The sequence below is a fragment of the Schistosoma mansoni genome, chromosome W, assembly GCF_000237925.1.
Source record: "Schistosoma mansoni strain Puerto Rico chromosome W, complete genome".
In the NCBI taxonomy this organism is placed as follows: Eukaryota; Metazoa; Platyhelminthes; class Trematoda; order Strigeidida; family Schistosomatidae; genus Schistosoma; species Schistosoma mansoni.
In genome coordinates this window covers 2,967,922-2,985,486 of record NC_031502.1, presented here as the reverse complement: position 1 = coordinate 2,985,486, position 17,565 = coordinate 2,967,922, and the positions used below count along the sequence as shown (strand labels likewise).

The window sequence follows — 17,565 nt, the reverse complement described above, 5'->3', positions numbered from 1 at the left end:
GGATCAATTAAATAGATATATTGGGGGGGGGAAGAAAAAAATTTTGTAACTGGAACCAAAAAAAGAAACTTTGAAAAAATAGAAATCTTTAACATTTTTTTTCCATAGAAACCATGTCTAATTTTATTTGAGAGGAAATTATTGATAATGTTTCCCCGGTCTAAATACTTTTTTTATTGTTGTTGCTGTACAAATGATTCATAAATAAAACAAATAACATAAGATATTATCAGAAAGGGTTTTGTGGATATTATACTAATTTTAATAGTTGAGATCACGAATCAATTAAAGCTAGACCAACATGGAAAACCTGGAAGCACTGGACGACCGTTTCGTCCTAATATGAGACTCCTCAGCAGTGCGAATCCACAATCCTGCCTCACGATATTCGAACCCAGGACCTATAAGTTTTGCGCGCCAGTGCTTCCAGGTTTTCCATGATGATCTAGCTTCAATTGATTCATGATCTCAACTATTAAAATTACTATAATATCCACAAAACCCCTTCTGATAATAATCAACATATGCTCACTAGTGACTGACTCCATGAGGTATTTCCTGGAGTTCTTATGAGAATCAGTAACCAGTGTAGTTCAACCAGGTTTCTTATGAGATACTTACGCACTGAAGACATTGGTGGATGTATCACTCAATTTCGTGGATCGGTTAAAGTTAGACATTAACACCGGCTCAGTGGTCCAGTGGTCACGCGTTCGTGCGCGAAACTGATGGGTCCTGAGTTCGGATCTCGCCAGGCAGAATCGTGGAGTCCCATAATAAGACGAAACGGCCGTCCAGTGCTCACAGGTTTTGAATGGTGGTCTGGTTTCAATTGATTCATGATATCAATTATTAAAAATAACATAAGATATGTTAGTAGTTCCGTTTTTCTATTCGTTTGTAATATATTTGTATGTATAATATTATGCTGTATATGTATATAGTCAATAAGCTTAAACAAATCTGTATTGTAATATTTTGGCAATATGTTTTACCGGTTCGTGAATGACAAAAAATATATACATTCAATGTTTTTAGTGAATGTTAATAAATTTTCTAAATTTCCTAAAATACAAATTTATCGGTCTCGCGTGTGAACTCTTAACATCTATACCATTGAACTGGCATCCAACGGTATTAAGATATAACTTCAACCAGTCCACGGAATAAAGCCACCGTCCTTCATTGTCTCCAGTGTGTCAATATCTCACAACAGACCTGGTTGAACTCCACTGATCATGGCTTCTCACTAGAACTCCAGGAAATACCTCTTAAAGCCAGTCACTAATTCTGAGTTCGAATCTCACGAGTGGGATCGTGTATGTGCACTGTTGAGAAGTCGCATACTAAAACGAAATAGCTGTTCACTACTTCCAGATTTTTCATGGTGGTCTAGCTTTAATTGACTAATGTATTCAACTAATAAATCGCAATAATATCCACAAAACCCTTTTCTGATAAAAATATAGAATTAGTCAGTAAAAATAATGTTAGACATACACTCTCTTAATTATTTTAATAGAAATGTCGACCATAATAAACTTTTTTATAGAAAAGTTAGACGGATTGTAGCTAGCAGTAGAATCCAGAATTTATGTCTGACTTCATGTGAGACTTTTCAGTGAGATATAACTTAATCCTAATGCTGATATTTGTAATAGGTTTCAAGCTCACTACTTTTCATTTCAACAAGCTATGGAGACCACCTAGCTACTGTCTCATGGATAACGCTTTGCAGTTTTGAAGACGGTGTTTGTTTGAAGGTTCAATGTTATGATGGTCAGTGCCCGAAATCTGATGCTGATATATATAGTGCTACGAGTTAACTCCTAACTACTTGAGCGAAAGTACAAGAGCGGATGATAAAGTTTATTGAGCTACCAAATAAACTGCACAAATACATCTCTATCTCTTAGGAAATCAATCCATTTCTTAGCCAGTTATATAGAAGGAAGGTCCTACCTTCAATTCCCTCAAAAATTTTTCTAAAGGTTCAAGTTTAAAGTAATTTTTGATAATGATTAAATGTCAATATAATCTGGTGACCCACAGAAACTGTCCTTCTTTACTCAGTTTTATGTCTTCACAATGCTTTTTGGCACTTTTTTATAATTCCGGTTTTCTTCAGTTATAATTTACTGAACGTATGTTAGCACACTACAAAAAAAGGTTTTCAATTCTAGCGACTTTGATAAACTCTATATAATTATCTTTACAAATGCGATTATCAAAACTACGATCATAATTTCCCTAAGGAATTCAATAAATAGGTTTCATGTTAATGGACGCGAATTTAATTCATAAACTTGTTATCGCGTAGGTTTTCATTATGAAATCCATTAACACATAAATGGAACATCATCATAAAACAGTAAGTTATGTGAGGAATACTTTATTTATGCAACAGTTTCTGTGCATTTAATTTTTAATGTTTCGGGTCATCCCGTTGTTAATATTTTGGACTGAAATTTGATCAATCATAGTTGACGTATGTACATCCTGTGAAGACTGCTTTGAGAGAGCTATAATGACGCAAGTTTAAACCGAATACATCGGATGTTGATAGCTATAGAATAAAGGAAGGTCGTTTCATCCTGTTTGTGATTGGATGTATCTGTATGCTGGATTTAATGTTCCATTCGAACTTAATACCTTCTGCTTCAAATATCAACGCCTTATCTACTTAGCCACTTAATCTGAATGACCACTCACTTGTGCAAATCTAGGATTTAGGTACATCCAGCTTACGAGTCGCGAGTCGGAGGAAAAATTCGTTATGAATCCTAATAGAAGCAACAATCTATAATAACTTATCTCGTAATGGCTATATCGAGTTAATCAGCATAGAATGCACATATTCCAACTAAGATTGATAAAATTTTAGTTAAGAATAACAACAACTGGACAATATATACCACTGCAAATAAAAATATTTACGCTTTCCCTATTTCGCCATTTCGTTTGATGATGATATTCTAGACAGTGAGAATTCGCTTTTGATTTTAAAAGCTGACAATGTAATAAACTATGCCAACATTCATGAGAAGAACTAAGCATATATTGTTATTTCCTGTAGATGTAAAGTAAACCAAGTCTTTCAAAAAGCCGATCTTCTCTGAATCTAACAGATATTGAAGAATTATTTATTCTTATTACTTGTTTTATTCAATATTATACTTTTGGTACAATAAAGAATTCTCAGCAAAAAGGATTTCAACAAGTTTCTGTTTCTTTCTTCTTCGTCGATTCTGACGATAAATATTGAGTTATCACCAGTTGAGAGTTAGCAGTCCAGTCAATCAACATCAAAATAATGTACATTCTTTTCGTTACATATTCCCAGTAACCAAGATATCTCTGTTTGAGTCTTTTGTAACTTATGCAACGAAAGGTCGATAACTTTTCATAAACGCACCTGAATAGGTTATGAGACTGATAGACATAATGAAGTGCTAAAACAATAGCGAATACAGATAACTTATTGAAATGTTCAGATGGAAGAAACAGGTAAACCAGATGTTCAAGCAGGCCGCCATCATTATAGGATCATGTCCAAAAAGTCATGAATCTTTCTCAAAAAATTAGTTTTGAAAATTTTTTTTAGTATAATATAAGTAGCATTAAGTTGAATAACAAAAGCCAATGTTTATGTTACCAACATACTTTTGATGTGTAATGTTGGATATACAAATAGGCTAGACGGTATTTGTAAAAGATTTAACTCGGTAATTTGCTGTTCTCATTATCAGTCTACAAATAAAGCATATTAATCCTAAATCAATGTATGGAAGCATAATATAAAATAAAAAAATTCATGAGGTTGATTTTTAAAAAAAATTGTATGATCATACGTATGACAGTGATCATTTGACAAAGAATTTTTGGTTCCGATGGCTTAGTCTCAATTAATTCCAGTACATAATAATAATGGTCATTTTCGATTTAAAAACAAGTGAAATAATTGACGATTTTAATTGAATCTTTATCCAAACTATTTTCATAAAAAGAGATGGATAGTGGCTAACAGTGGAATCCCGGATGGGCATTTCGTCCAATTTGAAACTCAACAGCAAGATGTGCCTGATTCTCAGAGTCGACCTTCACTCCAGGACTCGAATCTAGTACTTAGCTACTGAGTCAAGATAACCACTGACTTGTTTAATACACAGTGAATTATATTTAAAAATTACCGAATGAATACAGTTTAAGAATGGCATGATTTCATGCATAAACTATCATTTCGTCTAATAAACTTTAGAGAAACGTGATTCTAAATACTAAATAAATAGGATCACTTCCCCGTAAAATTCATCAAGGTAAGCAATCGTTTATCTTATGTTGTTTGTAGCTGGGGCTTAGATCTATCCCACAGGTTACGTTGCGCTATACTATTAAGCGATTAAGGGTCAAGGTTGTTATGTAGATACTTGTACATAATAAATCCACCCAAACGACATAACTGGTCATTGAAGAAAAGGCGAATATTCATTTTACGATTTTCACGTAAACATAACCTAAATGGTATGACAATGTGAAGACTGCCAAATACCATGTAACTCTCATGACAATGAATCCATGATATTTAAACTAAAAACAATCAAGTTAGCAGTGTACAAGTTGTTCAGTAAAGAACAAAGTAATTATACATGTTTTCAAGTTTATATTGAGCCATTTCTCGAAAACCTAGTTTATCCTAGGTGTAAGAAAACAACTTAATAACACGATATACTGTTTCGGGAATTAGAAGGTTAAAGTGAATTCGTTTCAAAGGTATCAATGTGTCGTTGTAGGTTTAACTACTGAAGGTAAGTGTTAACGAACTTATTCATTCTACTTTAACATGTTTGAATAGCGATAATGCGACCGCTTTATCCATGTGGTCTCATTGTATATCCTGGCCCACCCTATTGTGGTAGTCATTGGTATCACTTCCTGAGAACATTGAAAACGCCAGCAGAATGAAATGTTTAACATAAGAATAAACGAATTGTACATTGTAAAACAAAGTTTGAAGAAGGACAAAATCAAACCCTTAGATGACCAAATAATGAAAGTATTTGGGTTTTGAAATGCTGGTCGGCTGCCTATGCTCCATTGGGAGTAACAGGTGTAAGTAAGTAATTTAGTTTTGATTTTACACAATTTAAAGAAAAATAAATTTATATATAAGTCCTTTGTTTGTTCAAAGTATATTATTTCAGTTTTATATTCACAGCTAAAGAGCCATTAAAAATATGAAAATTCGGACATAATGTTACTTCAAACCCCAATTTTCGACTTAATATGTTTTCAAGTCATTGGATATTTGGTCGATCAACCATTAGTTTCATCGTTTTCAAAAACATGTACATCAAAACATTTCTTTATGGATCTTTTTTTAAGTGTTCAAATACATGAAAAGAGCTTTCATTCACATTCTTAACAACAATCAATCTTTTCATCTTAAATTTCTAAATTTCGATTATCAACATTGTTGATTTTCATGCATCACGTGTTGGTAGGATTAAATATAAATCGAGTTTTGACTCTGCCTACAACAGCTAATACTGTTTTGATCTTATTTATGGTGATAAACTAATTTTGAAACTTCAGAAAGATGGTTGAGAATAGGTAAACATTATTATACTATACTGGTGGGGACGACCAAATATATTCTAACATAACAGAATATCTTGGTAAAATCTTAGAGCCATACAGTAAATAATTCATTCTCAAAATATCCATCAATTGTCTCAAACTTTGTTGTTCCTTCGTTTCCACAACAATCACTCTCTGTTCTCGTCCTCTTCTATTCTATTTTATCAACGTTGTCCATTCAGGCATTCAACTTTCGCTTGGTGATACATACTACTTATACCTGTCAAAGTCAGTAGCACACGCCAGACTATGATGTCTCGCTAAGTAATTGTATCGTTGGACTTTATTTCAGAACTTTTCATTATTTTTACTTTACGAACAAATGAAAAATTTCAAAATCCCACATATCCTAACTCCATCAAAGCTATTTTTGAGATTGTGGCCAGTTTCGGATAGTCATTGTTTGAGCATTATACTAAAGCTTAATTGTTGTGGAAGTTTAGTGTATAACGCCCTCTGAATACAAAAAGGAGTATACTAACCCAAAACAGTATATAACAATATAGTCTTTCAATTATCTTATGTTATTCTTACTTTGAAATAAGGTAGAACACCGAGAAATTTCGATCCGCACTGTTGTTTTGTGGCTGCATCTTAATTCATAACTTATCGATCCCTTTTATTAATTTCTTATATATCCTTATAATCGTTTCTTAATTTCAGCAGAATAACTGAACACCATGATATAATAAGTCTTATATGAAGTGTACCAGGAATGTTAATATTTCATCCTGCCATATCGGCTGATAAACTAACATTGAAAAAAGCTATTTTAAATGTAACTATGAATGTGTCGCATTGATGTGAATCCGGCTTGACAGTCCAACTGTGTACATTTGAATTATAGATTGTTGCTTGAGTTTAAAAATAGTTCAAAAACTCAATAATTGAAGTATAAACATGCAAAAACGGACAAGCACACATAACAGTTTATGTTGATAATTGTTAGCAATTAATTATGTAAAACCAGTCAATTAATAGTCAGGCTTCTAATTATTCGAATAAGAATATATTTACATAGGTGTGAACAATGTACATTTGTAGTGATTTATACTGTTAACCGTCAAAGGGATATTTCATATCATTGAATGTGTTATTTGGAACTATCGCATTACTTTCTTTAACAGTTAGATATTATTTTGGTAACACTTTAGTATTTTATCTTTTTTAAACAGAATCTTTGCTTTATTTATTTCACTAGAAACAGGGATAGACAAATTTCACAATTCATTTAATTGAAGTTTTTTCACTGAGTTGAAAGACAAAATGAAGTTGTGACTGATGAAGTTCAACAGTCTCAGATGTAAGGAAAGTACTCATGGCTGGCAATGGAAAGGAGTCGCACAATATCGTAAACTGATTACAATCATACATACTAACCATTTGGATCCGAATCCGTGGTCTACAGTCTAAGTGTTCGAGTGCAAGACCAAAACTACTAGGTTTCATTCCTGATGACAGGTTTACAGATGAACATTCTTGAGAAGTCCTATGCTAGAACAGAACAGATATCCCACCATGTATTTGATTCATTCCAACACTTTTTTCTATCGATGTCGAGAATTAGATAGTTGTAATAGAAGGACAATAGAATCTCTGCATTGTTTATTGTGTCGGTGAAAAAATACAACAATTGATTAAATAAAATTTCAAACAATGGTAGAAAAAAATACTACTTATTAGACGGAAATTATTCATCATGAGTATACTTGATGAAAATACGAATCTCATTCTAAATATATATGGAAATTGTCGGTCGAATTCAATTAGACCACCCATCATAACCAGGAAACACTAGGCAGCTGTTTCATACTGATATATAAAACTAGAATTCACTTTACACTGACCGCTTCAAATTTAAGATATGAATAATGATATCAGTTTTTGAGTAGTTGTTTAAAGAGAGGCGAAAAGTAAGTTAGTTAGTTAGGCAACTAAATTTAAGCCACTCTATCAAATGAACATATGTACAATATATTCAGTTAAATTTTGTTATTACTAACAAATGAAGTGTGTGAACATTTAAATTCTCTATAAAAAAAAGTCATAGAAACTAGAGATGAAAAAATTAAAGAGGAATAAAATAGATAGAAATCCGGTAAAATTGACAAGTGTGACGAAAACTAACTTTACAAACTGACCATTAACAATAATCTACTGTGGCAACAAGCCAACCAAGCTTTTAATTAATGAGAGAATTGAGTAAACACCGTGAAGGTGGATAGAACTTACTTTGGAAAATTAAATTACATTACAAAACAAGCCCTAGATTAAAAACCCCAAGGTGAGAAGAAAAGAAGATCAAAAAGTATATTGGGCCGGGAAGCATGAACACTAAATAGGAACAATCAGAAAAGAGAACCCAGGATCAGTGACCAGTGAATTTCGGAGTTTGGTTAACTTGAAACATGACACTTCTATGATTAAAAGCAGTGGTCGGTCACCATACGTAGAGGCAATAAATGGGCAAAAAGATTCTTTTATACGAAGGAAGGACAGCTCGAATAAACAGCTTCTATTCGCGTGCTGAAGCCAAAGTTCGCTCGATGTTGACGGACGCAATTTCTTGACTGCCGATCACATTGGAAGCCATTGAAGAGGTTAGCGAAAAGGATAATACGTTGAAGATTGTCTACTGTTGTGTGCTCAACAAGTTGCCTTCACTTTCACTTCATGGAGAGCTTTTACGATTCTTCCGTCGGTGAGACTGTGACATTTGTCGATTCGTCCATCATGTCTGGCCACCAGATTGTTAACTTCAGAACACTTCAGCATCAAGTCTTAAAACAATTCCACAGTGGGAACCCGGGAATAAGCGAAATAAAGTCACTGGCTCGGAGTTAGGCATACTGGCCGTGATATTGAATAAAAGTGTCCTGTCTAGAAGCCGCAAAAAATCCGACTAAAGCAGAATTCCAAACATGTCTCAAACCGGACGGGCCTTGTCAAAGAGTACATTCTGGTTTTGCTAGTTCAATGCAAGACAGAAACTGCTCAGTTGTTGTGGATGCTTTTAAGAAATGGTTGGAAGTGTGCGATATGCCGACGTCAGCGAATTAAAAAGAAAATTGTTAGGATTTTTTGTTAGTAACTGACAATGGTACTCACTTCATGATATTCGCTTTCAAACAGTTCTGTGGTGGAAATGACATTACCCACATACAACCTCCTCCGTAACATACCCATTTGAATGGTCGAGCAGAAAGATGTATGGATACAATAAAATGGGCTTTGACAAAGGGGGGAGAAGAGGGCATTCCAGCACGAGTGATCAGCAACCTCTTGATGTCCTACAGAGTTACCCCTAGTCCGGCCGTGCTAGAAGGTAAGTCGCCAGTTGAATGTACGGTCAGAAGGAAAGTTCGGACAGTCCATAGTAGTATGCTGCAACTCAGGAAGACAAATAAACCTAAAAACAAGTATCGGGTGGTCACTGACAGCCTCCAGGTGAGAGAAAGGGTACTTAACAAGTCGTCTCAAGGTAATAGAAAACGGGGACCAGGTAGTATTGAACGTCAGGTTGTAAAAGTAATGTACTTGGTCCGAAGTGTCGGGACTTGTATATGACATGTCAATCAAATTCAAAGAAATGGGGGAACAACGATTAAATAAAACCGACTCCCACTTCAAATGCCCGTGGATTCATTGCAAAAGAGCCCTAAGAAAGATGAAAGCAGAATACATAGAAGACGAAAGGGTAAAACAGTAAAACCTTCCAAAGTGGTGGACCGCAAAATGAATGCGGTGATCAAGTTTCAAGTGGACCCGAGCAGATAGTATCACACATGAGACTTTAAAGAAGAGTGGTGTGGGCACGGCTCGCGGTGAACTCAAGGAAGCTCTAAGAAGCTCTGAAAGAGCCGAAGACGTTCCACACAATTGTCATTTGGGAGAACATTCCAGGATCTCAACGTGTAACTTCCCGATAGGACAAATTCTAAAAACCACTGCATGCGGATTGGATGATTATAATGATGATTTCTTTTCTACTACAAACTATAAATACCCAGGTTTCTTGCACAATACTTCACATTGGTTGAAATAAGATTCTATTCCCCTCATCTTCTGCCTTCTATTTAGCTACTGAGAGGTTTCAAACGTTCGAGTGGTTCAGGTTCTACTCTCTAAAGTGAAAATTCAAGTTCTAGATATAACAGGTTTGAAGATTCTGGCATTAATATTTCGAAGAGTTTAAAAAAACATTATCAAAACAAGTCACAATATCCAGACAACAAGACTTTTCATTATCAATCGATTTTTAATTCTTCATTAACTCGAATCTTTTATAGTGACTAGATGCATATTTCTATGCGTTGCAACATTTCGCGATATCGTTTAATTGTCTAACATTTTATGGTGGCCTTGACGCCAGTGGTTTACTCAATAACTATTATAATTGTGAAAATATGTTATCACATGTCGGGAATGTGCATAATACTACAAACATACTGAACAGGATACAACAGAAACCATTCTACATTATTGCTTTGGAGCCATTAATAAGTTCATGAACCCGTGTAAGCTAGACCACCATTGAAAACTTGGAAGTACTGGAGTCCCATAATAGAACGAAATAGCCGTCCAGTGCCTCCAGAAACCCCCTATAATTAATAAAGAAATAGTTTTGATTTTGCATAATACATAATCTTGTCAAACACTTCAATGATTTAGACAAGTAAACATTTATTTTATTCTCAATTCTAGTCAAAAATAATGGGTCATTTCCTGGTCAAAAATGATATTTTCTGGTAAAATTGTTGTTTAGTTTCATCTTTAATGATCGAAATAGTTTGAAAATGTATATAAAGAGTTGTTTTATAACTCTAAACACTGTCGCTCGTTACATTCTGTTAAAATGAAAGTAAGTGGTGTTTAATAGTTTGAATGAGCACTTGTTTTCTTGTTATAATTGTTTACCACTACATTTGATTCGCTTGTACTTCCGTGAAAACTTTTCAAGCAAGTTCCTAGATATTGTCTATAGCATCATATCCATCATATACTTGGATGGTGGCTAGGCATGTACATCTTGTTGAAGCATATCATATAGGACGAAGCGCTCATGACGGGCCTCAATGTTAAACATGATCCGAACAATTTAAGTAGATTTTAATTTATAACAAAATGAGCTGTCTGAAGCATACCTGTTAATTATTCTACCACTTTTTTTCAAATATCTTAGATCATCGTACCATTACTATGGATGATTTGTCTTATAGTTATCATGGTTAACTGTATTGTACAAATAAATACATTGTCAACTATTGGCAATCCACAAGATAAAAGTCAATCGAAGTGTCATGCATTCTGTGATCATTTATTATATAACCCAGTGGACAAACAATATCGTTACAAGTATAAAAGATGCATGAAAAGATGTTGAAATTATGGTGTGGAAATGGGTAGTATCAAAGAATTATAAACTATGTATTATTTACTAATCGTAAACTACAGGTGGAGATGTTTTCATTAAATGAATAAATGATATATATGGTAGCATAAATTGTCTTTCATTAATCGTAAATGGAAAGGGAGTTTTTGTCTATGATGATATTATGGTGTGGGTTACTTATATCCACGTAAGTAGTATATAGTGATGGTCAAGCATAGAATGTATTTTGGCGGAAGATTGATAAGGAAAGAACAGGAACGAAGCTTAATCGGTATTAAAATGCATAGATAATGATATTAGAGAAGATGGACTGATATTTCCAGAAGGAACAGTCAAGATTGTGACAATTGATTGTTATTTTGTAAATTAACTGTTAACTGTATGGTTATCAGACTTTAGTGAGGTAGTCTGTAATTTTCACCGGTGTTCTTGTTCACCACAGTGTTACGCCATGAACTACACGTTTACTCACGAACAGATTTATAAGAAAAATTGTCAATCTGTTGGACAAATCTTCTTAAATTCTGGATCGTCTTTTGATTAATTAAACTGTAGGATCATAATTTAACAGAAAATATCATTGGAAGTTGACTATTTCTTAGTTATTTTCTTTCGAAAAAGAATGCTCCTGAGATAGATAATTTTCTGTATTTGTACACTTCAATATTTATCTATTTATTTCCTAACTTACTCCTGTTACCCCTCATGAGGAGCATAGGCCACCCACCAGCATTCTCCATCCAACTCTGCCCTCGACAATCCTTTCTGGTTCATTCCAGTTGCTATTCATTCTTTTCAAATCTGCTTCCGATTCCCGATGCAGTATGTTCATTGGTCTTTCACTGTTCCATTTCCTTTAGGGATTCCAAGTTAGCACTTGCATAGTGATGCAGTTTGATGATTTCCAAAATATATGTCCTATCCACTTCCAACTTCATTTCCTAATTTCTTCATCAGCTGGTAGCTGATATGTTCTCTCCCACAGTAGGTTGTTACTGATGATATCTGGCCAACAGACATTCAGTATCTTGTGTAGACAATTATTTGTAAATACTTGTACCTTATCGATGATGGATGTAGTAGTTCTCCACGTTTCATCTCTGTACAGTAGAACTATCTTGATGTTCGTATTGAAGATTCTGACTTTGATGTTGATTGACAGTTGTTTTGAGTTTCATATGTTCTTCAATTTATCCAACTATTAATAATTTATGTGAAAGCAAACAATAAGTGTCATATTTTACATGATAGCTTCATTAATCAAATCCATTAACTAATTAGTTAATTAATTATACTGTATTTAATGGCATATATAAATTATAAATTTTTTAAAATAAATAATACATTTAGTAAGCAAAGATGGATAGTGGTTAGGCGCGTTTCGTCCTATTTGGGACTCGTCAGATAGATGTACCTGCATCTCAGAGTTGATGTTCACTCTGGGACTCGCTTCAACTCTGAGATATTTTTTTCTTCGGTGTTAGATAGTTCTAAAATTAGTTCAATACACTATGGTAACTTACAATGGAAAACTATTACGATTATATACGGTATTTGAAGCGAAAGGTACTGGGTTCGAGTTACAGAGTGAACATCAATTCTGAGATGCAGGTACATTCAGCTGACGAGTCCCAAATGGGACGAAACGCGCCTTGTCCTGGATTCCACTGCTAGCCACTATCCATCTTTACTTACAATGCTTGTGAATTAAGGCTATATCGAGGCAATACGCACAGTATGCACATATGCCAATTACAGACTGACCAGTTACAGTCCTAATACATCAATAGGAAGATTCAAACAAACAATACTAAGTGAATTTAAATAATACATTTTGTCAAATATTTAATCAAACAATTTGAAAACTGGCTTAGTACTGAAATTGTATAAAGTATTTTGTGTATAATAGGATTATACTAATCATAGATAATATAACTAAATATCTATACAGAACATTATTTGACGTAATTTGAATGGCATTGTGGTGTCGGTCGGTTGCTATGTCAAGCCAACATAGCTTATTCTAGTTTCCCAACAAGACAATTTATTCATTCTTCTAGAGTCACATTTTGATCTTGTTAATTATTCACTTATCAATCTTGACTGTTTTCATATGAGCGTATGTGTGTGCATTTTTTTATCTTACCACATATCTGTAAATTATTTTTTTGTGACTATAAATATTGATTAACGCTTGATTAAATCTAGTTGGCTCAACTCCATCTCCACCGCACATCATTTCCTTTCTCTCTCTTCTTTTCGATTCATTCCTCTGATTGTCTGTTCAAATGAATAAATGTACAAAATAAACACATTTAGAAATCTATTCTCGTATTTGACTTATTAAATTCTGTTATATACTAACGCGATTTAAGTTGATAATTACATACGAGGATCGAAGATATGTATATTTCAATAACATTCATTCACACAATCGACCTGGAGTCAGATCCAAGAGCTCCACTAAAATGGTGAGCCCGTCGACAACATCGTCCCAGCTAATTGATTTCAAAAATGAAGGGCCACTAAAGCATTTATAATGCAAACGGAATATAAATTATCAGAAAAAGTTATATACATTGGTTGTATTAGAAATTCATTTGTTTAACTACAGTTATTGACCATGAGTTAATAGATTAATCATAGCATATGATTACCTCAGAGATTTTTGTCTCATATTGATGAAAGCATCGAGTAAAGTCGTTCTATCCACCTAAAACATCAGAAGTATAAGTTGTGTTATAACTTGTGGCCTGAATGCCCTGTTAATATATAAGGTGATAATACCGCCAATTAGAGAGCAGCGACTTATCGATCGGATCAGTGACACACGAAACCCGTACGAGCACTCTAGATTACTTATCGGTCCTGTTTTCTGCCTAGCCCAGCTAGTTAAGTCCAGTACACCAATAACAGCCTCTGCGGTATGGATCATTTATTTCAAACATACTAGGTTTATATACGAAACAGGCAGACCACATCGTACCATTAAATGGAAGAACAACATTTGTATAAGAGTTAGCCAAATGTGGCTGTCAATAAGGGAGATAGTTATTGATAGACTCATGAATAAAAAAAAGTTATCGCTGAGTTTGATAAATATTTTATAAAATGTACGGGGGGTTCATAAAACCCTCTACTGATAATAATTATCATGTGCTCACTCAAAACTAGATTCAAGAGCTATTTCCTGGGGTTCTAGTGAGAAGCCTTGATCAATGGAATTCAACCAGATATGTTGTGAAATACTAACTCACTGAAAACAATGGTGGATAGGTGACTCAATTACGTGAATTGGTTGAAGTTAGACATTAACACCATTGGATTCCGGCCAGCTCAGTGGTCTAGATGTTAAGCGTTCGCGCACGAGACCGATAGGTTCTGTGTTCGAGTTATGCGAGGCGGGATCGTGGATGCGTACCGCTGAGGAGTCTGATCCAAGACAAAAAGGTCGTCCAGTGTATCCAGATTTTCCATAGAGGTCTAGTTTCAATTGACTCATGAATTCAACTATGAAAATACTAAAATCTCCACAAAACCCCATTCTGATAAAATACTAAATAATTGATTAGAAATATGATTTGTAGCAATAATGTTCAATCTTTTTCTTTATAAAATATAATCTGTCAAGTGGTAATGACATTAAACTATGCTAATCTACAAATGACATATGAAATTATTAATTGGAGTTCATAAAATATTATCCTGTATAGATTTGTCTTAATTCATTTATATTTAACAAACAAAAAAAGGGGAAACAGACTGTTAGATAGAAAACTATCTAATTATACAAATGCTCATATTATATCAGTAGAGAAGCTGTGTAGAGAAATAGTTTCTTCTAATGAACAATTAAAATGATTGATTGTGTTTCATGGAAATAAAACGAAACAATCTTGTTGTATTAATTATTTAGTATACTGTTATATTTTCCTTTACTTTAAACTAGTAATTTGCAAATGTTTTTTCTTAGAAAAGATCACATTTTTAAATACACTTAATTACATTATAGTGAGTGTAATTATGCTCTCATTACGAAAGTCATCATCCAGAAGATACAAGTGTTTATTAATAGTTGTCTAGACAAAATACTTAGGATAGGTTGACCAGACACTATCAGTAACAACCTACTGTGTAAGAGAACAAACCAAACTCCAGTAAAGGAAGAAATTAGGCAGAAGCGATGGAACAAGGATCGTACACACATTTAGGAAATCACCCAAACCGTGTCACAAGGCAAGCCCTCACATGGAATCCTGAAGGTCAAAGGAAAAGAGGAAGACCAAAGAATATATTACACCGAGAAACGGAGACAGACATGAGAAGAATGAACAAAAATTGGATAGAACTAGAAAGGAAGGCCCAAGACAGAGTGGGTTTGAGAATGCCGGTTGCGAACTATGCTTCATTGGGGGTAACAGGAATAAGTAATTATTTATAATTACGTTATTATTATTATTACTATCAGGTAAATATTTCTGCTTATTTTATAGTCTGAAGTTGCTTCGATATTCATTAAAAGTTACAGGGTGATATATGTTTGTTAATCGCAAAACAACCATCAATCAACCCTTGTTGTTCAGGAAAACAAAACAAGCAAATAGGATGTTTGCTTTATGATTTCGGAAGAGAAAACAAGTATCCAGTTTTCATTTGCTTTTGTAACTTCCTATTTTATAGGCAAACATTTAAGTTTATATTTACCACCAGTACTTCAACATATTTATTTCCAAGTTAAAATGGATATCGATTCCAATGGTCTAGAGGATTAGCGTTCTCACGCAAGATCAAAAGTCCTGTGTTCCAATTGCGCATTGAAAGATAGCAATACTAAAATAAAACGGCCGTCTAGTTCTTTTAAGTTTCCATAGGTGATCTAACTTATATCGCCTCTGGATTTCAATGAAATTCAACAATCACTACAAACCTATACTTACAATAACTATATTTGAAAATGTTTACATGCTGGTTGAAGATAATAATCTATTCAATTTTTCATTCATCAACTGATACGTATGGAGTGAATCTTAAAGCAGTGGTGCGATCCCAAAAGAAATAAATTATTTCTTCTACACTTGATAAAAATTTTCAGTTAGTCTATTGGAGATAGTTGCTGACGTCGTTGTAGAGATCTCAGTTTATATATGCAGTCGTGTGCATTCAGTTGATAACATTTTCTCAGTACGGGATTCCTCAGCATTGCAAATACATGAGATCGCACAGAGGACTCAAGCCCATAATTTTCGATCTTGCACACGAAAGCTTAACCTCTTAAACATTGAGCAGATATTCAACGATGTTATTGTCTAACTTCAATCACTGCTTCTAAGTTTTCAATGATAGTCTAGCTAAGATCGACTCGTGATTTCAACTGTGAAAAAAATTATATCATACGCGATAGATAATCAGTAAAAGAGTAAATAAAAAAAGATGTAAGCAATTATTTACTATACTGATATTTGTAACAGACATCATAATCAGCGGAACATCTGTCATTCTAATCATGAGATGACTTTATCAATAAATTTTTATCAGCATTGAAACATAAGAGTTGTAGAGTGAAACAAATTATTGTACAAACAAAGATCTAACAAGTTGTTTCAAACAAATTTACAATCAGAAGGGGTTTTGTGGAGATTTCAGTATTTTCATAGTTGAAATCATGAGTCAATTGAAGCTAGACCACCAAGGAAAACCTGAAAGCACTGGATGGATGCCAGCTCAGTGGTCTATCGGTTAAGGGCTCTGGCTCGAGACTGGTAGGTCCTGGGTTCGAATCTCGCGGGGCGAGATCGTGGATGCGCACTACTGAGGAGTCCCAAAGTAGGACGAAACAGCCATCCAGTGCTTCAAGGTTTTCCTTGGTGGTCTAGCTTCAATTAACTCATGATTTCAACTTTGAAAATTTACAATCGTTATCAAAGATCAAATTTGAAAACAATATTATCTTTAATAATATTATCACTTGAAACTATTTAATGCAAATTATGAACAACCATAATGTATGATATGGCACATCAAAAACAGATTACTTTACGTTTTGTAAATGATTTTGGATTGAATAATGTTAGTGCTATGAGACGTAAGTTAACTTCATGTTTTTACCAGGATTAAAATATAATGAAACATTTTTACCAAATTATTCATATGGATTTAATATGTGACACAATTACCAGAGTAGTGACTTATATATTAAAGCACATAACATGCAATTGTCAAGTTATATGTTCTAAACTTACTCTCATGCTAAAAATGAGTTGTCTAAAGCACATTCAGAAATCTAAAACCTTTGTTTCATCCATGAAGGAAGTAAATAAAGCTTGTCTAGGAAAAGTGTTATAGCTCATATATGATATAATAATTTGTTTGTTTAGCGTAAGAGTGATTTTGAATTTGGAACACTAATGCATGTAAGTGATCTCCACAAATCCTTCAATCGCACAATAATCACATAAATACTAGGAATTGCTATCAAGATGAATCCCTGGAGTTCAGCCACATCAGGGATAAGACAGTTATCATTCAGTCTTATTGAA

The 17,565-nt window shown here is 33.9% G+C and overlaps 1 non-coding gene across 1 annotated transcript; it reads left to right on the top strand.

Annotated features, from left to right (window-relative positions):
• The first annotated feature begins 16,747 nt into the window (after positions 1-16,747).
• Smp_tRNA_00088_Pseudo_CGA.1.1 lies at positions 16,748-16,818 on the top strand. Its single transcript has one exon. It is a non-coding gene (tRNA).
• The last annotated feature ends 747 nt before the right edge of the window (positions 16,819-17,565 follow it).